The following is a 25,609-nucleotide window of genomic DNA, read 5'->3' as shown; positions in this document are numbered from 1 at the left end:
ACAGTATAAAAGGGGTTTAATAAAATGATGTGAAGAAGCCTGCGTTTGCACCGTGGCCTTGTTACTCACGAGCAGGTGACCCTAGACCAGGCAGTTCCCTGAGCCTCAGTTTCCCCAGCTGCAAAATGGGAGCAGTACTACCTGCCCACACTCAGGGGATGGTTTCCTGAGCTGGCGCATGTGTGTTTAATACGGGGAGGGAGCTGTCTGGGGAGTGACCCATGGACACTGCTTTTCATTTATGAGCTCAGTGGGCGAGATGGACCTTTCAGAACCACTGGGCACTCTGCTGGGGGTCCGTGCTGTCCTTAGGGGGCCTGGTGTGTGGGGGGCGGGTATGGGGGTCCAGGAATGGGGAGGCCTGCATGGTGGAAAGCCAGGCAACGGGCAGCCCCTGCAGAGACACAGGGATTACCCTCTGGGAGGCAGTGACCAGCCATCTGGAGTGGAGGTTGCGGGGAAACTGTTTGGCCAAAGGATTTTGGAACCAGACAGAAGCAGGGCCCTCTGAGCTCTTTTGCTTCTAGGACTGTTGTTCTGGGATTGTCCCTGAGGCCGGGACTCACCGTGTGCCTGCAGCTTGAGAGCGGTAGGCGGTTTTTCTAATTGGGGGCGAGGTGGGGGGCGCAGAGGCCGTGCTTATGGGGCCAGCCCCGAGGCTCCCGCGCACCACGTCCATTCTCGCCCCTGCCTCGAGGCCAGCTCTGCTACATTAGGGCTGGGGGAACGGTTAGCGGGGTGTGGGTGTCCCCTGGCCGTCTGGGGAGGGCGATGGGGTGATGGGGGTGCTGAGAGGTGTGGAGTGATGAAAACATGCACAACGGGGTGACGCTTCTGAAACTGGTTTTTGTTCCTTAACAAATCTCCTAGCTCTGGAACCTGCTCTGTTGCCTGGGCCTCTCTGAGCTTTGGTGTCCTGATCTGCAGACTGTGGGTAGGGACCTCCGTTTTGTGGGGCAGGTGTGAAATCCTGACCTGAAATGGTCATGCTTGAAGGAAGCCGACAAAGAAGTTTAATCCCTCCCTATTTTCTTTTCTTGTTTTTTTTTTAATTTTATTTATTTATTTATTTATTTATTTATTTATTTATTTATTTATTGGCTGCATTGGGTCTTCGTTGCTGCGCGCGGGCTTTCTCTATTTGCGACGAGCGGGGGCTACTCTTCGTTGCGGTGCGCGGGCTTCTCATTGCGGTGGCTTCTCTTGTTGCGAAGCATGGGCTCTAGGTGCGCAGGCTTCAGTAGTTGTGGCACGTGGGCTCAGTATTGTGGCGCACGGACTTAGTTGCTCCGCGGCATGTGGGATCTTCCCGGACCAGGGCTCGAACCCGTGTCCCCTGCATTGGCAGGTGGATTCTTAACCACTGCGCCACCAGGGAAGCCCCCTCCCTATTTTCTTAACTGTTCTCTGTCGCTGGTAAATCTCTGTTGGACTGATACCCCATGAAGCCCATACCAGTCAGATCAGTGAAGTTAAATGGCTCCCTGATGATAGTAATTAGATTAGTAACAAATAATCAGAGCTGACATTCATCTAGTGCTTATTAAGTCCTGGGCAATGCACATCAGACCTCATCTGTTATAAGATTTAATTCCCGCAATCATCCTAGGACTGCAGCAGTATAAGTAGCCCCATTTTACAGATGAGAAAAACGGAGGATCAGAGAGGCTGAGTACAGTGTCTGAGGTCACACAGCTAAAAAGTGGCTGCATTGGTATTCCAGCCCCAGCAGTCTGGTTCTAGAGCCTGTGCTGTTAATCACTGTACTAGCTTGCCAGGAGGAGGGAGAGAGACAGTGTGTGTGTGTGGGGGGGGGGCGGTGGAGGGCATTAGAGATCATTGTAAGGCATTCCTGTGCTAACATATTGGTGGGGGAGGCTTGCTTGCAGAAGCTCTGACAAAGACACCACAGTTGAGGATTCTGGAAGGGATGGGGATGTGGGCTTTACTCAGGCTCCCGCAGCTTGTCAGTCCCAGTGCCTGCACTGGGAGGGTCTGGGGCAGGACCTGCGGACACCCACCTGCTCCTCTGCCGGCTTTGCACTGTGTGGGATGAGGAGGGGGCCCGACAGGACTCCCGGAACTGCTTGACCTCCCCATCTGGGCTCCACGTCTCCCCAGCTCCTCTCAGGAACTCCTCCCTCTGGTTGACCGCCAGGGTCCTTTGATCTGGACATTGCTTTTTCGGGCAATGTGTCAGCTGAGTGGATCCAGGTGCATGTGTGTTGGGGACACCCCCCCCCACCTCCAGGAATGCTGCCTCCTGCCGGGTGCGCCCCGGACCCGCACAACAGAGTGGTGGCTGGTGCTCCCGGCTGCCAGGCTTAACCTGCTGGCCTGGCAAAGGCTCTGCAGGGCTGTAGACCGTGACCACTGCAGCCGCTGTGAAGCATGGAGCTGGAGCCCCCAGGGAGACGACAGTCACAAGGAACAGGCTCCTGCGAGCTGGGCGCTGCTTGGGGCTCCCTCTTGTCATGACTACGGACCCCTACGTATTCACTGTCTTACAGACAGGAGACTGAGGCCCAGGGAGGTTAAGGAGCTTGCCCAGAGGCACAGCCGTAGAGCTGGAGCCCAGCGCCAGCCGTGTATCTGCGGGCGTGCTTAGCGCGCTTGTCCTGCTCTGGGAAATCGAGTGTGTCTGTTGTGACCCGGGGTCAGGGCTGCACGGGACCTCCTGGCTCCATCCGGGTCTCAGATTCCTCTTATCTTTCGGCGAAGACAGAAAGTGCGGCTTTCCTTCCCATAAACTGTTTTAACTGAACCTCACCGCAGGTCCCTGGGCGGTGCTGGCTTCAGGATGGATAAAGAATGGGCGCGGCTCGGGGCGGGACGTTGCGGATGGGGAGGGGGCAGGGGTGCAGCCGGCCTTTGGAGGCGACTTGGATTTGAGTGCCCCCGGTTGGGTGAGCCTTGGGCCTTTGGCCGTCTCTTCACTGCCTTGAAGGGAGAGTCCGTTTCCTCAGATGCCGCCTGTTTTTCAATTCTGTGACCCCGTAGTTTGAGCATTTGGAGCTGGGACTCAGCTCGCTGTGCAGAAATCTATACTAAACACCTAGACAGTTGAGGAAGAAGGATTGTCTGTTTCATTGAAGGTTATATAATCCTAATAGCTAAAGTGTAGAGCAGTTCCTGGGCGTCTTTACACATGTCAGTTCACGAAACCCACACAACTACTCTATGAGATCGATACTATTATCACCACTCCCGTTTTACAGATGAAGACACTGAGGCTCAGGGGAGTTAAGTAATCTGCCAGAGATCCCTCAGCCGGTAGGTGGCCGAGTGGGGATTTGAACCAAGGGAGAGGCTGCAGAGTCACGCAGGTGACACTCTGCTGGGTTATAGCACTGCACTCAGAGAGGGGTATCCAGCCTTCTGGAGCTGACTCTGCCCCATGTGACTGGAGAAGTCACATTATCCCCATTGTGAGAGATGAGGAAAGACGGCTCCGAGCAGTTAAGGAATTTGCCAGAATTCAACAAGTTGTAAATGGCGGCATTAGGATTGAACCCAGGCGCACTGACTCCAAATGCAGGGTCACTCTTATACCCTCTCCTTTCTTCCTAACTTGGAGGCTCCACTCACGTCACCTGGTCCAGCCGGCCTTTCTGTGCAGGTGCCTGCGCCCTGCTGGTTCGGAGTGGGTGGTTTCCCCAGCGTCCTCCCTGTCAGTCCCTCAGGGTCAAGCCCAGTGTCCTCGTTGCTTCTGCTTCCCAGCACCTCCATTCAAGCCAGGACCTCCTCTGCATGTAGGATGATCAGAAAACGTGGTCCACTGAGCTAGGCCCCGTGTGTGCCCTTTGGTGCCGGCAAGCCACAGGGTGTCAGGATGAATCCCGGGCCACGTGTGACTGTGGCCACTGCCGCCTCTTTGTTGCAGGTGTTTCCACGGGGCATGGCGGCCTGAGAGACCCCTTCAGGGCACTGCTGCTTGGGTGGGTCCCCCCTGTCTGTGCTCTGTGCCAGGTGCTGGCAGATTCTGCCAGGTTCAGGGCCTCGTAAAGCTCTCCAGCCGGGAAGCATTTCCTTCTGCTCGGCCTCACTCTCTCCCCGCGGTGCACATTTCCTTCTCTCTGCCTTGGAAATGGGAACCAGCTGGCCACCGATTCCTTGAAATCACCTCCTCAGCCACTCCATGCAGAGTGAGCCCCAGTAAGGGGGTTAAGTCGCCCACAGTCTTCCCTCTCTTGTCCTGCTCTAACCTTCCTCGCGGGTCCCGCTTCCCAGGCCGTTTTAACCACGTCTCTGCTCTCCCTGGACCTTCTCCCGAGCCTCCAGCGTCTGCGTCCCCCCCTGCCCTCTGCCTGTCTGTGGGGCCCATCACCACCAGATCCCTAGTCCTGGGGCAGCATAGGAGTTAGCCGCATCTTTGCTCAAAGATAACAGAGGACTCAGCCACAAAGACTAACAGCCCAATTTAAAAATGAGCAAAGGACTTGAACAGACATTTCTCCAGAGAAGATATGCAGATGGGCAGCAAGCACATGAAAAGATGGAAATGCAAATCAAAACCACGAGGTATCCCTTCTTAATACCTACCAGGATGGCTTTAATAAACAACGGCAACAGCAACAAACAAGCGTCGGCGAGGATGCGGAGAAATTGGAATCCTTGTGAGTTGCTGGTGGGAATGTAAAAGTGCGCAGCCATTGTGGAAGACAGTTAAGTGAAATATAGAACTACCGTATGGCCCAGCAATTCCACTCTTAGGTATTACTCAGGAGAGTTGAAAACATATGCCCACGCAAAAACTGTACCTGAATGTTTATAGCAGCACTGTTCACAACAGAAGGTGGAAACAACCCAAATGTCCACCAGTGGATGAAATGAATGGATAAACAAAATGTGGTGTGTGTGCATGTATATATCTATATATACATGCACACACACAGTGGAATATATATATATATATATATATATATATATATATATATATATATATGTAATGGAGTATAGCGGAATATATGTTCTATTACCTATCTATACACACACGTACATACACACAATTAAATATTATTGAGCCATAAGAAGGAGTGAGGTACTAACACATGCTACAACACGGATGAACCTGGGAAACATTATGCTAGGTAAGAGAAGCCAGACACAAAGGGTCACGTATTCTCCGATTCCACTTATATGAAAATATCCAGAATAAATCCATAAAGACAGAATGCGGATGGTGGTTGCTTGGAGTGGGAGGTGATGGGGAGTAACTTAGTGGGTATGAGGTTTTATTTTGGGGTGATGAAAATGTTTTGGAACTAGAGGTGATGATTGCACGACATTGTAAATGTACTAAACACCGCTGAATTGTATATTTTAAAATGATTCATTTTATTTTATGTGAGTTTCACCTCAGTTAAAACAAACAAACAAACATGGTGGCATTGCAGGTCCCCTTAGGTAAAAAGAGGAAATGATGGGCCCTCAATTCATGCCAAATACTGTGTCTGACACCTGATCCCACTGAATTCTATAGAGAAGGGACGGGCCCTGTTATAACCATTTCACAGATGAGAAAGTAGAGGTTCAGCTAGGGCACTCAGTTTATAGTGGCCCAGACACAAGTGGACCCAGGGTTTGTCTGACTCTGACCTGCCTTTGATCACTTTTCTATGCTCCTTCTCGGCAACACAGAGGCTTTTGTGTCGTGTTGTTTGTTTTAGATTCTAAGCCCCATGGGGTGGGCCGCACTGACCCCGAGGAGCTCAGTTCTGGGTCCGTTTGTGAGATGTCTGCCCTTTGCTTCCCACGTAGCCAGGTCCCTTGAGGTCCAGCCTGCTCTGGCCACCCGCCTACAGGGATCATTTTCTAATGTGGACTCCTCACATCCCTTACAGGGAGGCAAAGACTTGTAGCTGAAAGAAGACGGAAGACGAGGGTTTGAGTCATGGTTCTACTGTGGGATCCTGGCTGATTCTCTTAAACCCTCAGTTTCCCTAAATGTGCAATGAGAGAGAATGAGAACACCTACCTCATGTCCTTCCTGGGTCATCCGTGCAGGGCAGGTCCATGCTGGCGCTCGACAATGATTCGTTGCACAAACAATTCAATGAATGAGCAGTAGGCAGTCAGGGACCTCAGTTGTGGGCTTGGTCCAGGAGTTAGACTTACAGTTATCCTTTGTATGCGCTCAGCCCAGGACTGAACGCACAGTAGGTCGTCAGGAAATAGTTGTGAATTGATTAGTCTGTACAGGCATACATCGTTCTATTGCGCTTCGTAGATATTGCGTCTTTTAAAAATTGAAAGTTTGAGGCAACCCTGCGTCGAGCAAGTCTGTTGGTGCCATTTTTCCAACGGCATTTGCTCACTTCGTGTCTCTGTGTCACATTTTGGTAATTCTTGCAATATTTCAAACTTTTTCATTGGTGTTATATTTGTTATGATGATCTGTGATCTTTGGATGATTACTATTGTAATTTTTTGGTTTTCTTTTGTATTTTTCTTTTAATTTTTTAATAAATTTATGTATTTTATCTATTTATTTTTGGCTGCATTGGGTCTTCGTTGCTGCGCACGGGCTTTCTGTAGTTGCAGTGAGCGGGGGCTACTCTTCATTGCAGTGCGCGGGCTTCTCATTGCGGTGGCTTCTCTTGTTGTGGAGCTCGGGCTCTAGGCACATGGGCTTCAGTAGTTGTGGCTTGTGGGCTCAGTAGTTGTGGCTCGTGGACTCTAGAGCACAGGCTCAGTAGTTGTGGCGCACGGGCTTAGTTGCTCCGCGGCATGTGGGATCTTCCCGGACCAGGGCTCAAACCCGTGTCCCCTGCATTGGCAGGCGGATTCTTAACCGCTGCGCCACCAAGGAAGCCCCTCTTTTGTATTTTTAAATTAAGGTATGTACATCGTTTTTTTTAGACATAACGCTGTTGCATGCTTAACAGACTACACTATGGTGTAAACGTAACTTTCATATGCACTGGGAAACCAAAAAAATTCGTGCGCCCCGCTTTATTGCCATATCGCTTTATTGCCGTGGTCTGGAACCAAACCTGTAATATCTCCGAGGCGTGCTTGTATTTATTCATAACCGAGCTGGAGATGGGCGATTTCGTCCTGGTCTCTGGATTTTGGCTGCTTTTTCTTCCATAGCAGGAATTATTGCACGGAGATGGAATGGAGGAAGATCAAAGTGCTCTGCTTTGGTCCCCGCTCACCCTGAAGAGGACGGAAGCAGGACTGGCGTTCCTGGTGGCCGTCGTCGGGCTGTCGCCTGAAGCTTCCCTTACAACGCCGGTGGGAGACCTACATTTCTTCTGCCCTGATTCCATCACACTTTTAGGAGCAAGGAGCTTGACGTGGCGGAGGCAGTGTCAGTGCCTCTCCACGCACAAGTCAGGGGAGCGTTGCGTGTCATCCTGGTTCTGACAGCAGGATGGATCGCATTTATTCTTGCCAACTGAGGCTGCCCAGAGGCCCTACGTGTTACTGGGGATGGCTTACCCTCAGTCATGTGACCTTGGCAAGGCCACACGTGTTGGAGTCTTAGTTTTCACATCTGCCAAATGAGGAGCGGGGGTGAGGCTTAGAGGATCTCTCAAGTCCCTTTTGGCCCCAGAGTTCATCATGATTCTGGCCGTCTACAGTGGGCGTGTTCCATAGCCCCGTCTTCTGTCTCTCTTCCCCTTTTCTGCCCGTACGCACCGTCTGCTATCCACCCACCCACCCACTTTTACTAAGCAGCCCCCCTGGACCTGGCATAATGCCAAGCCCTGAAGATACAGAGGAGGTTAAAACCGGGTCCCTGGCCTTACACGCTCACAGGCATGAGTGGGACAGAGAAGCTGGACTAAAAGAGGACAAGCAAATGCAATGAGTGCTGTGGTCCAGAAAGGCGCAGGCCTGCCCTGGTAGCAACAGAGGAGGCCAGCAGCCTCTCCTTAAGATCCTTTCCGAGGACTGTGGCCTCCTTCTGCCACAGCTTCAGGACAGGCTTGTCTTGTTGTGGAGGAGCAGTGTCGGTGATGACCTCAAGTGGCCCCTTTTGGCCACAGGAATCTGTGATGTGGAATTCTCAATTGCTGGCTTTGCTGGAGAAGAGGGAGAGAAAGAAAGAAGGAAGAAAGAGGGGCCGGCCGGCCCTCCTGTGCATTTCTGTTTGCGGTCCCAGACCTCCATTTCCTGGGGCTGCGGGCTACGTGTAGGAGGCGCGGTGGCTTGGCCGCCCCGGGACGGCCGTCTGTTGGCAGCTCCCTCCCCAAGCAGTAGTGGCGGCCGGGCCCCAGACAGACCTCCTCTCTGTCCCGTGTGTCAGCATCCTGTGGCGAAGGGCAGAGTGGAGCCTGTGTTTCCCACAGCCCAGCCGCCCCTCAGAGTGATCCTGAGGGTGCAGTGATTCCGAGGGTGATGCCCGCATTTACCCCTCAACCCCGTCCCCCGCAAGGGAGAGTGCGGACAAGGCAGCTTTTCTAATAAGCAGCCTCTGCTTGCCCGGTAGGAGATGAAAGACTATGTGTGAGAGTGGGTAATTTGGGGTTTTCCTGATGAAAGCAGCTGACATTTGTTTGGACCTCATGCTCACTGCAACTCTGCCTTTCATCTCTGCTATCAAAGCCCAGCTCATATTTGGCCTGCATCCTGGGCGGGCAGTGCCACCGGATTTGAATTGGGCCAATAGTAAAGTATGAAGGAAACGGCACAGTGACCCTTGCCGGCTATGGATGGTTTAGTGGAGGCCGCAGGGCAAGTTTGACTCTCCTGGTGGAGCGACAGGGGGGTTCCCGTCGGTAGCAGCTTGTGTACGGCTGTTCCCCGCGGGACCGGGGAAAGAGCGTGCTCTTTGGAGTTGGGTAGGGCTGGCTGGATTTGAATGCTGGTTTCTCCACTTACTCACTGAGTGAACCCAGGAGGTTTGTCCTCTCTGATCTGTGTCAGTGGGATAATATTACCACCGACTCTAGCGGTCTTTACAGCTCTCCGTATGCGCCGTCTGAAGCCCAGGAGACTCTCAGAAGTGTTCATTGGCTCCTACCCTAATCGATGAACTGGACCCATTGTGCTCTAGGCATTAGAGGACTGGAACCGGGGCTTGCATTATTCGCTGTACTCTCCACACGGTGCCTGCCGCGTCGTAGGTCCCCTGTAAGTGACTGGCAGATCGCTCGATGAAGAAAGGAGTCTGCGTGTGCCACCCATACAACTCTTCTGGCTTTGCAGAGAAAGAGAGGGAGGGAAGGAGGGAGGGAGGGAGAGAAGGGGAGTGTGTGTGTGTGTGTGTGTGTGTGTGTGTGTATAAACCAACCAAGAGCTAGGCCATGTAATTTGAGTCTCTGAAACACACCAGGTTGTATACCTTTCCCATGTCCATTCCTGATGTAAGGAGCAAATGCTTAAGACTTGATTCATTCATAAAACCTGTGCTGTAGTCCCATCTAATCACCCATGCGATAAGTTGAATCCCCAGTTGTAGTGACCTGGCTTCCTGCCTGTCCCCTCAGCCCTTGATTACCTCCACTGATGGGGCACTCACTGCCCTTGAAAGATGGTGCTGACAGTTCTAATGGTCATCCCTCTCCCAAGGCATGGGTGCTCTGTCCTAGCTCTCTGGGTTCTGATCCTTGGGGCCCTCTGATGCAACAAACCCCTCTCACAGACAGCTTTTAAGTTGATGAAGGCAGATGCCATGTCCTTTCTGAATCTTCTCCTCCAATGGGTTAACCACCTACCTAGCTGGGTGGCGCGAGTTAGGCCACTTGACCTTGAGCCTCTGTTTCCCCAGCTCTTGAGCACTATTTAAGGACGAAGCTAAATGGCATCATCTACATGCAGCACACAGGATGTACTGGCTGCACCTTTTCAGCCCGCTGAGGAGCTGAAAGGTCCCTGAGTTCCTCTTTGATGCTGATGATTTCAAGAAATAGAGAGAGAGGTGACTTCTTCTATCACATGGGAGGGAATCAGGTAGCAAAGCCATTCCCTCTTCTTAAGTCTCTAGTCTGGAAAGTTACTTACTTAGCGACACTTTGTCAGTTTGTCTGGATTTCAGGAGGTGGCCCTTGGAGACTGAGTGCTTCTGCCTCCTTTTGTGAAATTGTCTGAGGGGGGCCTTCCTGTCACCGCTCAGGCTCAGTTGGAGACTGTGGCACAGGGCAGTGGAAGGGACACTAAACTGAGAGCCTGAGGATTGGATGCCTTGTCTCTGCTCCGCCTGGAAGAGCCTCTTTTCGGGGTTTTCACCCTCCCCGAGCCTTACCTGTTTAAGGTGTGGGTCAGCCTTTCCAGGCCCAGCAGTGTGGGTGCCCCAGGAGTCTCTAGGAAGGTCAGAAAGTGGAAAGAAAGCCCACAAGGCCTCACCTATAAGCTCACCATCCCGTTTTCTGGTTTCTCTCCCCTTTCCTCCTGCACCGCCTTGCATGCCAGCAGTCTGGGGGGGGTCCTCTGACTCTCAGGTCATCTGCCAGAAGCTTCCGCAGGCTGGGAGCACGCTCTGGCCAGTCGCCACACAGGAAGGAACATCTCTAGACGGGGTTAGATCCAAACCCCTTGGCCTGACACGTCTGCCCTTAACTCTGAACCCAGCCTCAACTCTTGCCCCCCCTCCCACTACTAGCATTCACGCTCCAGCCACACAGAAGTTGAGGAGTCCTCCCTATCTGTGCTCCTGCAGGCAGATTGCCCAGGGAAGCAGAAGTCATCATAACATGAAACTATGCACTCATAAACTCACTGCTCATGTCCATCCAACCCACCCACATCTGAAGATAATCAGTCATTTACTGATTTCCAGACATTGTAAACATCTGTCAGTCCAGGGCAAGGGTAGCAGAATCTCTTAACTGACCTCCATGTGGCTTCCTCGCTGCGCATTCCCTTTGCACAGCAAACTGAGTGAGACCCCAGGCTCACAGAAGGCTCGGGGCTGGTGGGCTACTCACAAGCCCAATTTCCCCTATTCAAAGCTTTGTTCTGCCCCACCAGCTGTGTGACCTTGGGCAAGTTAAATAACCTCTCTGTGCTTGTAGGCTTTATCTGTAAAATCACACTAATACTAGTATCTACCTTCCAGGGTGATTGTGACATTCAATGAGTTAATACATGTGAAGGCTAAGAACAGTGTTTCTTTAACACCTGTTAAATGTCAGCTATTGATACTGGGGTGCCGGCAAGGCTTTTACCACCCATTGATTCCTGTGCTGGCCAAAAGTGAGTTGTGTTGGTAATTGCATATTACATAAACTGATGAGAATTGAGCTATTGCATGAATACTAAGTTTAGTACTTTGGAAGGCACGGAAAACGTTGATTTGCTAAAAAGTTGTCACCAAATCACTTAGAGGCAAAACAGCTGTAAAAAATAGGAAGAAAATATTATAAAACTCTAAGGAAGCTGTAGTCCATATGTTTTGCAGATGACTCACTTTTGCACTACTTTAAAGAAATGGAAATCAGAAATTGTAGAATTGTGAGTATGTATTTCAAAAGAAAGACCATCTGCATCTCAAAAGACCCTGCCTTTCGATCGGCTCATCCATGTGCAGCTAATAAAATATCTGTGTCCGTCCTGTTTATGGCTGCCCACTTGTTCAGTGACATGGCACTGGGAGAGTCGGGTGACAGGGCTTGTTCTATCCAGAGCGGATCCACTGCCAGAAATTTCACGTCTTGCCCAGACTGCAGGGTTTTCCCGATGCAGAAGGTGCTGTGGGTGAGCTGCTTGAATCACGTGCCCTTCCTCCTATGTGCCAGGCACTGATCCAGTGTCTGATACACCAGGGGTGACACAGGGAGCGGCTAGCAAAGTGGACACAAGTCCCTGCCCTCATGGGACCTCACGATGGGTGGGGGAGGGGGGAACTGTAGATGGAACTGAAGGGTAAATATCAGGTACTTAACCTCTCTCGTAAGCTCTAAGGAAAGCGAAGCAGGAAGAGACTTGAGTCCTGCCCTTGGGAAGGCCTCGGGGAGCCTGGCAGAATCAGACCAGCTAACCGTGGAGAAGAGAAAGGAACGATGTTGACCTTCTAGGCAAAATAAGAGAGTGATTGAAAAATCCAAAAGATTAAGAGGGGCCTGGGAACACTGACAGAGTCCCGAAAGGTCTTTTGCAAACGATCCTTTTAATCATGAGGGATGAAGGAAGTTTGTATTTTGTGAGAAAACATGTGCTAAAATAGCCTCGGCGTCAGATTCATTCATTCTTTTTTTTTTTTTTTTTTTTAAATTGAAGTATAGTTGATTTGATTCATTGTTTTGGTGGCCTAACACTCAGAGCAGAGTTTAAAATGACAACTTCAAATTTAAGTATAAGACAGACGAAGCTTATTTTATATTTAGAATTAAGTTACCAATGATACATTACACGCTTATAATGTATAAAGGATAAATTAACTTATGAATGTAGGATAGTTTATGTTTATAACTGTTTCCTTTTTCAAGGCAAAGTCGTCCCCCTAAACAGGCTATAAGACAAGTGACATGAGTGGCCCAAGTGCCATGAGTGGCTATAAGACAAATGAGAGGTAGAGCCGGGAATCCGAAGCAGATGGTGGGCAGTCTGTGTTTTCGAGATAAAGTTCCTCCCTCCCCAGGACACACACATGCCCTGAATATCTGGACCTCATTTTAAGCGGCTTCGCTCAAGTGGCTTTTTTCTGGGTCCTCTTCTCCACTCGCTCCCAGGTCCCCAGCTCTTTGCTTCCTCTGCTCCGTCTTCCCTGCCTGCTCTGCACCCCTCAGCCTCCTTCTTCCCCCATCACTGCATTCATCAGAGACCCCCCCGTGTGTCTGGCTCATGTGCAGGGGAGAACCCCTGTACCCCCGGGTCCCCCGGGCTCCGCACTGTCCACCGGAGGGACAGGGCGGCAGGCTGGCCCTCCCTGTCCCTGGACTTCTGGACCGGCCTGGGGAAAACAGGATTGGTGGGGGACTCCTAGAAAGAATGGAGAAGGCGGTTTGGAGATTCTGGTGAAGCTGTTCCCCGGTGCAACTGGCAGCGTGAGCTCCGTGTATTAGCCACTCTCCCGAGTGTCCAGGCCCCAGAGGAGTCATGGGGGTCCCAGAGCTGGGAAACGTGAGCGGCCGCCTCCCCATCCTTCAGTTTCCCGGCAGTGCGGAGAGCACCTGACGTGTGTTTTGGGCAGCGTTCTTTTTTTGTTTTTTTTTTTTGTTTTTTTTTTAAAGGGTGGGTAGAGAAACAGTGAGGGCATTTTATTTTATTTTATTTATTTATTTTTGACTGTGTTGGGTCTTCGTTTCTGTGCGAGGGCTTTCTCTAGTTGCGGCAAGCGGGGGCCACTCTTCATCGCGGTGCACGGGCCTCTCACTATCGCGGCCTCTCTTGTTGCGGAGCACAGGCTCCAGACGCGCAGGCTCAGTAATTGTGGCTCACGGGCCCAGTTGCTCTGCGGCATGTGGGATCTTCCCAGACCAGGGCTTGAACCCATGTCCCTTGCATTGGCAGGCAGACTCTCAACCACTGAGCCACTAGGGAAGCCCTGGGCAGCGTTTTGTAGCCTACAAAGAACATTTCCTCCTCCTGTCTTGTTTATGCTCATGTGCTGATTAGGCCACTGAGGAGGGCTGGGACAGTGACCGGACTCTCCAAAGGTCACAGTGGGGTGAGGGCAGGGCCAGGAGTCAGAAGCAGGTGGTGGTGGTCGCCCTCATCAGCGCAGTAATGATGCCCTAAAGGACCGCCTTATTAACGCTCCAGAGTAACTCTGGAAGGCAGGCGGGCCTTTCGGGCATCTTTCACAGCGGGGGGAGCTGAGGCGGAGCAGGTGGAAACGGGATGCGAGGCCCAGGAGTTGCATCCGAATGCGTGCCTTTGCTGTCCGGTGTTCAGATTGGGGCTGCCTGGCACCGGGTATCAGACAAGCACGAGGAGGACGACCCTGGGGAGGCCTCAGAAGGTGTTCCTCGTCTACACGGGCCTGCCGCCGGCCCAGTTGGGAGTCCCCGACCCTTTCTGCGTGGTGGGGTCTGTGAAGGCAGACCTCGACCCTACGGCACCCCACTTTCTCAGGAGCTGCTTACAGCCCAGGAAGAGCCATGCGACCTGCGGCTTTTGGCGAAAAGGGCTATTTTGTCTTATTCTGTGGGCACTGGGGAAGAGGAGACTAAACACTGGAGACCCCTCCCAACCTGCGGGCGCTTTGAGGAGGAGGAGGCAGCCGGGCTGGAAGGTGAGGCCGGAGTCCTGGTAAGTGTCAGGCTTCCCGGCGTGGTGTTTCCCTGTGTTGTATAATCAGCTGTCTCTTCAGCATTTCCCTGCACCGGGCTTCGCAAGTACAGATTGAACATTAAACAAACAGTGACTGCTTTATAAATATTTAACTCCCACTGTTTAGGAACTGCTCGGGGCAGGAGACAAAATAAGAGCTCCTGGCTGTCTGCTGTGTTGTCCCTCTTCAGTGGCACTGGATTGTGGGGATCAGAGTTTTTTGGGGGGCAGGGGACAGCAGCCTTTCTGACAGCCTTTTGGCCAAATGAATCGCAGATAGGTGCTGTCTTCTCTCTCTTTTGGGTGGGAGGGTGTGTTTGGGGACTTGTTCAGACCCAGCACGCTGTATTCAGGAGCTACCGGCTAACATGTCCGCACAGTGGCTGGAACCCATCATCGGTGGTGATGTTATTGTCATTCCTTCATATGACAGCAAAACTTTTCCTTTCTTTTCTTCTCTTTCTTTTTTTTTTTTTTAAGTAACAGCTTTATTGAAATGCAGTTCACATACCCTACAAGTCACGCATTTAAAAGTGTACAATTCAGTGGTTTCTGTATATTCATGGAGTTGTGCAACCATCACTACAATCCATTTTAGAACATTTTATCACCCCAGAAAGAAATCTTGTATCTATTAGCAGTCACCCCCAAGTCCCCCAACCCTCGGAAACCACTAATCTACTTTCTGTTGCCATGGATTTGTCTATTCTGGACGTTTCATGCACGTGGAATCAAACGACACAGTGGTGTTTTGTAACTAGCTTGTTTCATTTCTCACAATGTTCCCAAGATTCATCCTTGGAAGTAGTAGCATGTATCAATACTAAATTCCTTTTCATGGCTGAACAATATTGCATTGTATGGAGAGACCACGCTTTGTTTATTCTCATCTGTTGTCGGACATGTGCAGACAACAAAACTCTTCAGTTGAAAAAAAATCAAGATGCGGCCGGTTCAGAATCATGAGATGAAGGCAAAACTCATTCACAAATGAGGCTCTCCGCCATTCTGGAAGAGGCTTAGGAAGTTCCCTTTAAGCTTGAGGTGGAGGTTAAAATGTGTACAGCTGACAAGCCTCTCAGCTTTTATTTAGCACTAACTGTATGCCAGGCCTACAGTCAAAACCCATCTGGTAATTGGTTGGAAATATCTGACCATATGATCTCTTGGACAGATCTCCACACTTCTCATAGGCCATCCTGCTAGGTTTTTGTGGGCGGGAGAGTGGGAGAATGAGGTTGTTTTCTCGGCCCGTTTCATGTGATCTCACATGCTGACCCTCTTTAGGAGGGAGGAGCAGAGAAGAGAGCTGACTCTCCAAAGCAGTCTTCTTGTCTCACTCCCTCCAGGCGTGCGTCTCTCCGTCCAGCTCTCTTGTCCCGGGGCTGTGCTCACCCTCGGTGTCTATCAGAATCCCAGATGTTTCCACACTCCCTGGAGAGGCTGATTCAGCCCAGGCCCAGCCTCTGGCTTAGGCAGCCCAACTCTGCAGGAAATGTTAAAAAAAACAGGGCCTGTTATCATTCCTGGTCATCTCCCAGTCATTTAATTATGACGAATTGTAATGGATGCTGTTGGTGTCCTGCCCGGGCCCCCTTTACCAGGCCGGCACACTCACCCCCCAGCTGTTAAAGGTCACGGTCTGGTGTCCCCTTCTCTGGAGATTTGCTGCCTCATCCAGGAATTTGCTCACCGCCCCCCCCGGCCCCAGCCCCTGCTGACTCAGGGGTACAAAAGGCTGGCCCCCTTGCTTCAACGTGGGGTGAACTCCGTTGTACCATTTACGCACCAGAGCTCCCCGTGGGATCAGGCTGAGGCTGGGGTCCAGCTGAGGAGATCGCATCCTTACTGAGCCCCGCCCTCCTGCCCGTCCCGCGTCCCTCGCTCCCTTTCTCCCGAGTACACTCCCCCGTGAACTCACACACAGGAACTTCCATCTCAGGATCTGTTTCTGGGGAGTGCAGCCTAAGACACTATCTCGTGACAAAGTCCCTCCCAGGGTCCCCTCAGAGGACGTTTCGTCTTGGAGATTCTCTGCCTGAGCTTCCTGGCTTGGCTCCCTGAGTGTTTGGTTTCGTTGGTTTGGGTTTCAAAGTCATTTCAGGCTAATCGGACCCTCGGAAAGGTCTGCACTGAATCATAGTCCTGGCGTGGTTCCCCCCCTCCCTCCCCTCCCCCCCATTTCCTTTCTTTCCCTCCCCCATGAGCATCCTTTCCTGTGTCCACAAGGACCTCAGCAGAAAGGAAGAAAAAAAAAAAAAAAACTTGAGAAGGCACATGGGCAGCTAACTAGCCTTGGGACCGGACGGCCTTGGGTCAGGTGTGAGCCCCGCCTCCCTGTAACCAGGTAATCAGCTGCAGTGACTTCTCAGCGCCTTGGCTGGTAATCCCTATTTCTCGGCATTGTCACGAGGATCAGGATAGCTTGGATGGGTGGTACAGTGCAGTGCAGCGATGGGCAGAGTCCCGCTTCAGCACACAGAGACTAGGAGAGCGTCCCAAAGGACTCCTGGACTCCCTCACCCACTCCAGGCTTCAGCCTCAGCAGCCGGCTATTTATTATCTGTCCATCCAGGCCCTTTTCAGGTCTCGTTGCTTCTGTTCACATCGTACTTTCTTCCTGGGCTGCTCTTCCTTTTCTCTCTGAGCCCCACTGAAGGCGATGTTCAAATGCCATCTCCTCCTTGAAGCCCTCCCTGGCGCCTGGCAGAAGGGATCAATACTTTCCAGCAAAGCACTACTTGACTTCCTGAATGCGGGGTGTGTGTGGAGGGTAGGATGAAATAGGAGAGTGTGTTCTGGAGTCAGACAGGTGGGCATTGGAATCCTGACCCCGTCCCTCACTAGCTGGCTGGCTTTGGGCCGGTAAGCTGTGCCCACCACCCATGCCTAGGACCCCATGCACATTACAGGTGCTGTGTCAGCAGTGATTTCTCCATACCTGTCACCTCTGAATCAGCCTGCAGCTAGTGGGAAGAGTAAGCAGATACCAAACAAGCACGTGGACTTAAATAAATGCAGAGCTCTGTGAGTTAACATCCAGCTAAGGGTTAAACACTTTCAAAAGTTTTTGTATGTGGTTGGTGGGTGAGACGGGCTGTGGTCCCTCTGGTCACCTTATAAGGGGGCCCAGGGGCCACTTCCTGCCGCCTGCCCTCCATCTGCTCCTCCAGAGCTCAGGCCCAGAGAGCTGAGCTAAAAGGGGGACAAAAAGGACGATTATGTCCCTGGAAATTGGGGCCGAGGCTTGATTCTGAGAGGTGATCGCTGCTTTCACGGGTCAGCCGTGGAGGAGTTCCCTCTTTTGACCACCAGTTGCCCCCGCGAAGGGGCAGGCGACCGGCCACTTCTCATGTCCCTCTCTCTCCGGCCCTGGCCCGTCTCTGGCACTCGTTGCCTCCCTGTGAAAGGAGCACACAGTGCTGTTCACAGCCCGGCCCGCTGCGGTGGCTGCAGAGAGGGGCCGAGAACAAGCTCGTGTTGGCGGCAGCCCTCCAAACACAGCAGGGCTGCTGGGCTGACCTTTAAATAGACGGGCTCTGGGCCACTCAGTTCCTGGAAGTTTGAAGAAAGTCAGCCTTTCAAGTGATGCGACTTCCAACCTCAGGAAAGGTCCCTGTGTTTGCGAAAGCCATAATTGACTGTTGCTTTTGCACTTCATTATATGTGGCCGTGCAGCCACTGGGAGCCAGCATGCCAGGGCTAGGAGGGGAAAATCCTCAAGTATTTTAATAGCCCCCTTCTTAGAAGCAAGATAAACATACGTATTGTACTTTGCGACAGAGGCAGGGGCTGGGAAAGGGAGCGGCCTGGCACCGCATGAAAGGTCTTTTTAAGCTGAACTCTGAGGTTTCTCTTTTTTTCTTTCTTTCTTTCTTTCTTTTTTTTTTTTTATTTGTAAGCAAAGCTGGCATGAGTAAATGATGCCAGCATCTCCGTGGCTGTGTAGATACCATAGTCCCTCCCCAGACTGCAGACTGCTCCATCCCTCCCTGAGTCATAAGCTACCCCCTGACCGGTGAAAAATGATGGGGTGAAGGTTGTCATCACGATCACAGTCGACTTAGAGGATTTACTTTCATCCAGGAAATCTTCCCTCCAGCTCTTGCTTTGCAATTATGGGGGAAAAAAAAAAAAAAAAGAGTTAATGAAGATGCATACCATGAGTCTAAAGCAAGGCAAACATCAGACAAACCCAAATGGAGGGGGACATGCGCAAATGAAATAAATGCCTTATAATCTGTCAAGTGTCAAGGTCATGAGAGTTAAGGAAAGACGGAGGAACAGTTCCAGATTGAAGGAAAGTGAAGACGTGTGACAACTAGATGCAGTATTTGATTATGCACAGTTGGCAACGCTTGAATGGGGTGTGAGAACTGGATGTCAGTTATGTATCAGTGTCAGCTTCCGGATTTTGCTGGTGGAATGTGGTTCTGGGGAGAACATCCTGGCTTTAGGAAATACACACCAAAGTCTTCTGGGGAGATGGGGCGTCAGCCAGCCGCTTTCTCCCACACGGTGTAAGGAAAAAGGACCTGCACTCTACTCCCAACCTTTCTCTAAGTTTGTGATTATTTTAAAAATATTAGTTACTATGTGTGCCAGCGGATGTTAACTAGACTTGTGATCACTTCACAGTATTTGCACATAGCAAATCATTATGTTGTACAGCTGAAACTAATATAATTTTGACTAATATATGTCAATTATATCTCACTAAAAAAGGAACTCTCAACAAAATAATAGCAGTCATAATAATAATTTAACCAACCAGTGGAGGAGGAAAAATCCCTTTAGTGGAGAGTGAAACAGACCTGGATGTGAATTCTGACCCTTAAAGCTTAACCTAAACTCCCTGTGCTTTGGTTTCCTCATCTTTCAAAATAAAGGGTGTGTGTGTGTGTGTGTGTGTGTGTGTGTGTACACACACACACGTATTTGTGCATCTGTGTGTGATAGTATCTCCCTAATCGGGTGGTGGTGAGTAGGAAGCGACACAGTGACTGTACCCGAAGGGCATCGTGGGTTACTCCATTCTCTGCGACGTGCACCATGTACAGAGCAGTAGATGGATTTACAGACTCCACGGCGAACTGACTCCCTTTGGGCATCTTCTCTCCGCCTCAATCATGGCATCATGGGCCATGACCAACTGTGCCAGTTGAATTGGAATGAATTTTAAGATTTTGTTAAACTCGGCTCTCATCTTCCAACGCCTCCAGCAAGAGCCTAGTGTTTCTTATTTCCGTGTCTCCCTCCTCTGCTGGCTGCTTCCAAGAGGTCCTTGTCCATTTTCTTTTCCAAAGTGCCCGGGGGAAGTGACCGCTCTCCTCCTCCACGTGCAGCCAGTAGACCCTGTCCCCTCTGCCACAGACCCCAAGACCCTTCATTTTACTTCTTATTTTGTTACCTGTCTTCAGAGGTGCGGGCAGCCTGATGTTGATCCCCAGCACCCCACTTGGAACATGGTTGCAAGCTTCTTTTGTGTGACGTGTTGTTCTGAGCATTGTGTATGTAGGTGCCATCCCAGTTCATCCTCAGCAGCCCTGGGATTCGGGTGCAAGGATTTCCCTGTTTCAGGCGGCTGAGGCACAGAGCAGTTGAGCAACTTGTCCGAATCACACAGCTGGCAGGTGGTGGGGTAGAGACTGGTGGTCTGGCCCCTGAGCCCTGGCTTACCCACTGGGCTGCATGGCCGCTCAGCGGATGTGAGCCGATGGAATGAGGGCTGCTGAGACTGAGTCGGCTTCACTCCTAGCACTGAGCCAAGTAGGACTCTGGTCCAGACCTCTCTCCGCCACCCTAATAAAGCCAGTGTTTACACAGGGTAGAGGTGCTCATCAGATGCTTGTGCCAATCCCCAAATACGGCCATGGCCAGAGCGCGAGGGGGGTGCCTGTTATGTAATGCCCTCGGCTGGTCCCCAGACAATGCCACTTCCTCGCTTGGCGATGTGTAACTGCCTAACTACGGGTTACTCATTTCCTTTGGAAAACTTGGCAGGGCCACTGTGCCCGGTTTCCTCCTCCTGCCACATCCCGGGGCTTCGTGTGTCAAATGTGCTCCAGATTCCCGGGAACACCCCCACGGAGGGCCTGGCCTTCTGCTGTGGCCAGTCCAGGGCTGTTGATGGGAAGGGGCATGAAGAGCAGGGCCTGCGTCATTGCTGGGAATGGCATGCACCCACAGCCCACCTCCCACAATTCTAGTGCTCACAGCAAGTGGAGGTCCAGCCACAGGTGTGGGGAGACGCCAGCGTGCAGATGGTGGGCAGCTCAGGCTGTGTTTCAGCTCCTCCCCCGTCCCTGACAGGTGTGCACTGAATCGAGTGTCCAATTTAGGTTTTACTTCCTTCCTCTCTGCTCGTCTCCTGGCCGAGGGATGAACGGAGGGATGAAGGAATGACGAAGGGGTGGTTTGGGATGGATTTCCTCAAGTGGGCATGAACAGTAGTAGGGCATGTCAAAACTTTTGTTGTATGAGTTTCCTTTCCATCCTGCAAGACTTGGAAGGTGAGTCCTGAAGGCAGTCACTCCTCTCCCAGCACCAGCTTCATCAAACTCCCACAAAAGTGGCGGAGTCCCAGCCTTAGGCGGGCACGTCACTGGATTCCAATTCAGTCTGTGCAGATTCACTGTTTGGGGTCAGTTTCCCTGATGAGCACCGAGTACAGCTTTGCTAGCTGCATCTTAGGCCCCTTCTCCTGTTGTCAGTTAAAAACAGCCACATGCACGCAATTCTGTCTTGATAAGTGTGTACGTACATGCACAATACACCACACAGACGCACACGTGCCCACACATGCGTACGTATATACGTTTATTTACCCCCAGTGCGTGTGGGGAAATTGCACTAAGTTATCGCAACTTTAATTTTTCTCTTTCTGTTTACCAACCATAAAGATTGTCAGAAATTAAGGATGTATTTATACCAACGAGGACCCTAGTTAGCAGTTCTTTTCATGGGCTATTTTATCTTCCCAACAACCCTGGAGGTGATATTGTTCTTTCCATTTTATAGACGGGAATTGATCCATTGTGTAACTCAATGTCACTGATAGTTATTAAGTGCCTCTTGTGTGCTGGGTACCACTAGATCCTGGGCTTTTTTTATAAGAGGACTCAGGCCTGCTCCCTGCTTTCCCAGGAGAGAGACACCAGCCCTGTGACCACAGTCCCCTGCGAGGAGCACTCCGGTGGGGCAGAGACTCTGTGTATGGCGGATGGGTTGGATGCAGGAGATGGGTGGGGTGCTGATGCCGTCAGGCAAGAAGAGGTCTTCCTGGGCTTGGTGGGAGGGCAGCCTCTAGAGACACCTGCCCAGCGTGTGGTCACCTTGAGCCCGAGGGCCTTCTCTCTTGATTTGCTTCCTGCCCTCTCTAGGGCTGGCTCTGCTTCCCAGTGCCAAGTAAGAGACAGGCAGAGCCAGGTGCAAATCCCGCCTCTTCCGCTGTCTAGACAGTGGCTCAGCCTCTTCTGCCCAGTTTCTCTAAGTCCAGACCCAGAGCGAGCTCTCCGTTAGCCGTGGTGCCCTGGAGCTGCTTATTTTCTTCAAGTCAGCGTTTGAAATCACCAGACTAATATTCAGCTATAGGGTATGGCATGTATTTCACTGCATTTTGGCGGGTCTCCTTTGCCCCAGTCTTGGCTGTCTGCTGAATGCAACTGAGGAGGCGTCTTTTATATTTGCCAAGGGACAGAGAAGCCCTTATCTCCTGGGGGGCATTTCCCTTGAGTGACAGTAACTGCATGCAATTCTTTTTGGGGGGCAGGATCTTGCTTATTCAATTATTATCATTATTATTATTTTTTAGCAACATGCTTTTTAAAAATTAATTAATTAATTAATTTATGGCTGTGTTGGGTCTTCGTTTCTGTGCGAGGGCTTTCTCCAGTTGCGGCAAGCGGGGGCCACTCTTCATCGCCGTGCGCGGGCCTCTCACGGTCGCGGCCTCTCCCGTTGCGGAGCACAGGCTCCAGACGCGCAGGCTCAGTAATTGTGGCTCACGGGCCTCGTTGCTCCGCGGCATGTGGGATCTTCCCAGACCAGGGCTCGAACCCGTGTCCCCTGCATTGGCAGGCAGATTCTCAACCACTGCACCACCAGGGAAGCCCCTTATTCAATTATTGAAGAGAAATTTATTGAAGACCTGCTTTCCCCAGGTACCTGTGTTGGCAAAGGGCAGTAAATAGGACAGCCCCGTCTTCATCTTCATAAAGCCACCAGGCTGGGGGGTGCGTGGGATGGGGGTGGGTGCCCACTGAGAGGTTGGGCCACCCGGACCTTTCCCTGTGAGCTCCTCCTCCTGGGGAAGGTCTGGGCTCTGGGTGACTCCAGACTGCCTCCTTCAAGCAGCTCAGTTTCCCTTATCTCTGCAGTGTTAGTTTGCAAGTCCCCTTAATGGCTCTCCAGCAGGAAAGCTTAATTCTTCGGGGAGGTTGAGAAGCCCCTGCCTTCCTGACGTTTCCTTGTCAGCAGTTTATTGGAGAACCTGGCGCTGGGGTGGGACTGATCATCGTTTAGACATTCTCCACTTTGGTTGCCCTGGGCCGGCTGGGGTTGGCTAAAAACAATACAGGACAGTTTGGTATTTTGTTTTGTTTTGTCTTCACTGCTGCACCTGGATGCTCTGGTATCCGATCCAGCTAGGTCCTCCTGAGTTTTCTCTTCTTTTTGGGGCTCACTTCTCTTGGGAAGGAAGAAGATAGCCTAATACGTGTGCTGGCTGGCTTCCCCCAGCAGTGGGTGTCTTCGGGTGTTTGTGGGCTGCTGCAGACACCTGAAGTGTGGGTTAATTCATTGTCTTTTTCAAAAGGTCAGCTCAGTCTGCCTGCCTGTCTGTCTGTCTTTCCGTGTGTATGTCTCCCTCCCCTCTCCCCTATGTACCCACCGAGCAGTTGCCATTTCTAGCACCTACTGTGTGCTATGGGTGCCTTCATTCATCAGCGCTGAGGCAGCCGGGTGCAGAGCAGGTGTTGTTATGCTCTCCTGTTGTAGAGGGGGGAGTGAAGCTTCAGAGAGAGATGGCATGTCTTGTCCGAGGTCGAGCAGCGGCAGAGTCGCACTTAAACCCAGGGGTCTGGTGCACGGAGCAGGGGGAGGCGAGGTGTGCGTGGCCCAGTGGCGTGGGCTTTGGGTGCATGACAGGGGGAGGTTCCTTAGCCTCGCTGAACCTTGGTTTTCTCACCTGTAAAGCGGGGCAGCCATCGTACTTACTCCAAAGAGTCACTGTGAACATTCGTGGAAGTCAGGCCCTCCGCAAGGAGCTTGGGACAGTGCCCAGCGCGCCGTGTGTGCTCCGACGCGCTTGGCTGTTACGATCATCCTGGTTCAGGTGGATTTGACCAGAGCTGCGGTGACTGCCTGGGAGGCCGATGATTCTGAAAGGGCTCGGCGGGAGCAGCGGGCCCGGGAAGGAGGGCTTTGCCCCGGGAAGGGGCAGCCAGATGGCTGGGTGAAGGCGGGGAGGCGGGCGTCCGAGGGAGCACTGGTCTGGGAGTAAGCACGGGGCAGACACTGCTTTCAGACACGGGACCGAAGCCCTGACTTGGCCAGGCCAGAGCTCTCCTCTGTGGTGCGGAGCTCCCCACCCAGCCGGCGCCTCTGCTGTGCTTTGATGGTCTTTCTCAGAAAGGAGGAAGGCTGGGCCGCTGGGTGCGGCCTCTGACTTCCTATGGCTGCCCTGACGCTGGCCGTGCTCTGAAGTTGGCGTGTTGTTGCATCTTTGCCTCTTCCCGGCCTTTGGCCCGGGCCAGGCCCCCAAGCCGTGGTCCCGGTGACATTACTGCCCGCCCCCATGGGTGTCCATCCTCAGAACCACAGAAGGCAGTGAGTGCTGTTGATCGCCTGCCGCCTGCAGGGCGAGGCCGCTTCCTCTCCAGCTTCTGGGTGAGGGCGTGGCTTGAGGCCTTTCCGGGGGGGGCCGCACCGTGAAGGTGGCCTGAGCGGGTCTTTGCCCCACACCTTTGCTGGGAACATACCCTCCTTTGTGACCTGGCTTAGCTCCCACCTCTGCGGGCCACCTGCCCCACAGGACAGCCCCTTCTCCCTTCGGTTGCGTTCTCCAGATGAGCAGGGCCGGCTATGTATCACCCCGTGTGCCTTCATTCATACATGCACCTCGGGAGCGTTTTGCGCAAAAAAGAATTTGGAGATCGGGAAAATGACCACTATTGTCCGACTCCCTGTCCCCGTTTTAAGTCCAGACTGAAGTGGCCGACCCACGTGGGCTTGGAGTTGGCATCACTGGCCTGGTGATAATCTTCAGTTATCCGGTTCAGCCACTTTGTAACGGGCACCCACGTGGCTTCTCCAAGTAAACTGTGAGCACCGTGATAGCAGGGACAAGGCAGCTGACAAGTCTTGAGCGCAGATCTTGAGACACTTGGCCACATCATCCCATGTAATCTTTCTGAGCATCAGACCAGGTCGTTGTCACCTACGGTTCAAACCGTGACGGCCGGAGAAGTAGGGCACGTTTGGTGTTGCTCGCCGGGAAAGTGTCAGAGCTGGGGTTTGAACCCAGGCGTTTCTGTCCCTCCAGACCGTGACCTTTTCCCCGCTCTGTCCGGTTCATAGCCCCCCTTTGGAGATGGATGATGAAGTAACCAGAGTCTCTCCTTTCTTCCTCTCTTGGCTGTTGTCCTGCATCTTCCAAGACCAGCCTCTTTCCCTCCAGGCTGAGGTCCCTGGAAATCCCTGGCTTTGCAGCCAGCTCCAGGAGCCTCCCTGGGGCGTTGAGAGGAGTAGAACCATTCAGAGAAGGATTGTGTCTCTGCACAGGGCTGGGGAGGGGCTGGGCTTCAATGTTCTCTTTGGCCCCCTGACGTCATTCCTGAAATGGTGCCGCTCTTGGTTTACCAGCTGGAGCTGAGAGGAGACGGCGATGATCAAACGTGAGCGAAGTTGAAAACCTCGGTGCTTTCCAGAAAAAAAACATGGCTGTGCATGGCTTTGGGCCCCTGAGGAGGTCCCGTCCTGGGATGGAAAAGCCCCAGTCGCCTTGTGTTTCTTCTTGGCCAGAGGTTAGCCTCATTCATTTCAAACGGCCGTATCCATCTCTTGATCCTCAAGGGCAGCTGTTCAAGATGAAAACAAGAGGTGCCCCCAGAGTCCTGAGGGGCTTGTGATGTGAACGAAAGGCCTTACCCTGTGGTTCTATCCTGTGGCTCCCCCCAAAATATATATATTTGAAAGCTCCCAGCAATACAGATTACACAGAGGTTAAATATAAGATTCCTTTGGGGTTCTGATATTTTTTTCTTAACGTGTTTAAAGAAAAAAAGAAAATGACACCTTTAAAAAAGAAGGCCATTTGTTCTCGGAGCTGCAAAATTGAGAAAGGTTGAAACGTCCCTGGAAATGAATGAAAATTCCAGGCTGTTTGTGCAAATGTGCAACACCGTGGGTTGATTGCACTTTTGTGACTTCGTCCTGGGGTCTCCGT

The 25,609-nt window shown here is 52.0% G+C and overlaps 2 long non-coding RNA genes across 2 annotated transcripts in view; one reads left to right on the top strand and one right to left on the bottom strand.

Moving 5' to 3' along the window:
- Positions 1 to 25,609, top strand: part of LOC309614574 — a 426,058-nt gene that overhangs the window by 83,542 nt on the left and 316,907 nt on the right. The gene's annotated exons all lie outside the window — the stretch shown is intronic.
- LOC309614590 lies at positions 5,228 to 24,013 on the bottom strand. The gene is made up of 2 exons (XR_014236306.1): positions 16,458 to 24,013; positions 5,228 to 15,649 (listed from the first exon to the last, which is right to left on the bottom strand). It is a non-coding gene; the product is annotated as an uncharacterized lncRNA (long non-coding RNA).

The sequence above is a fragment of the Balaenoptera borealis genome, assembly GCF_965194805.1.
Source record: "Balaenoptera borealis genome assembly, chromosome: 17".
Lineage (NCBI taxonomy): Eukaryota > Metazoa > Chordata > Mammalia > Artiodactyla > Balaenopteridae > Balaenoptera > Balaenoptera borealis.
The sequence above is the reverse complement of the archived record's forward strand: the minus strand, read 5'-3'. Positions and strand labels throughout refer to the sequence as shown.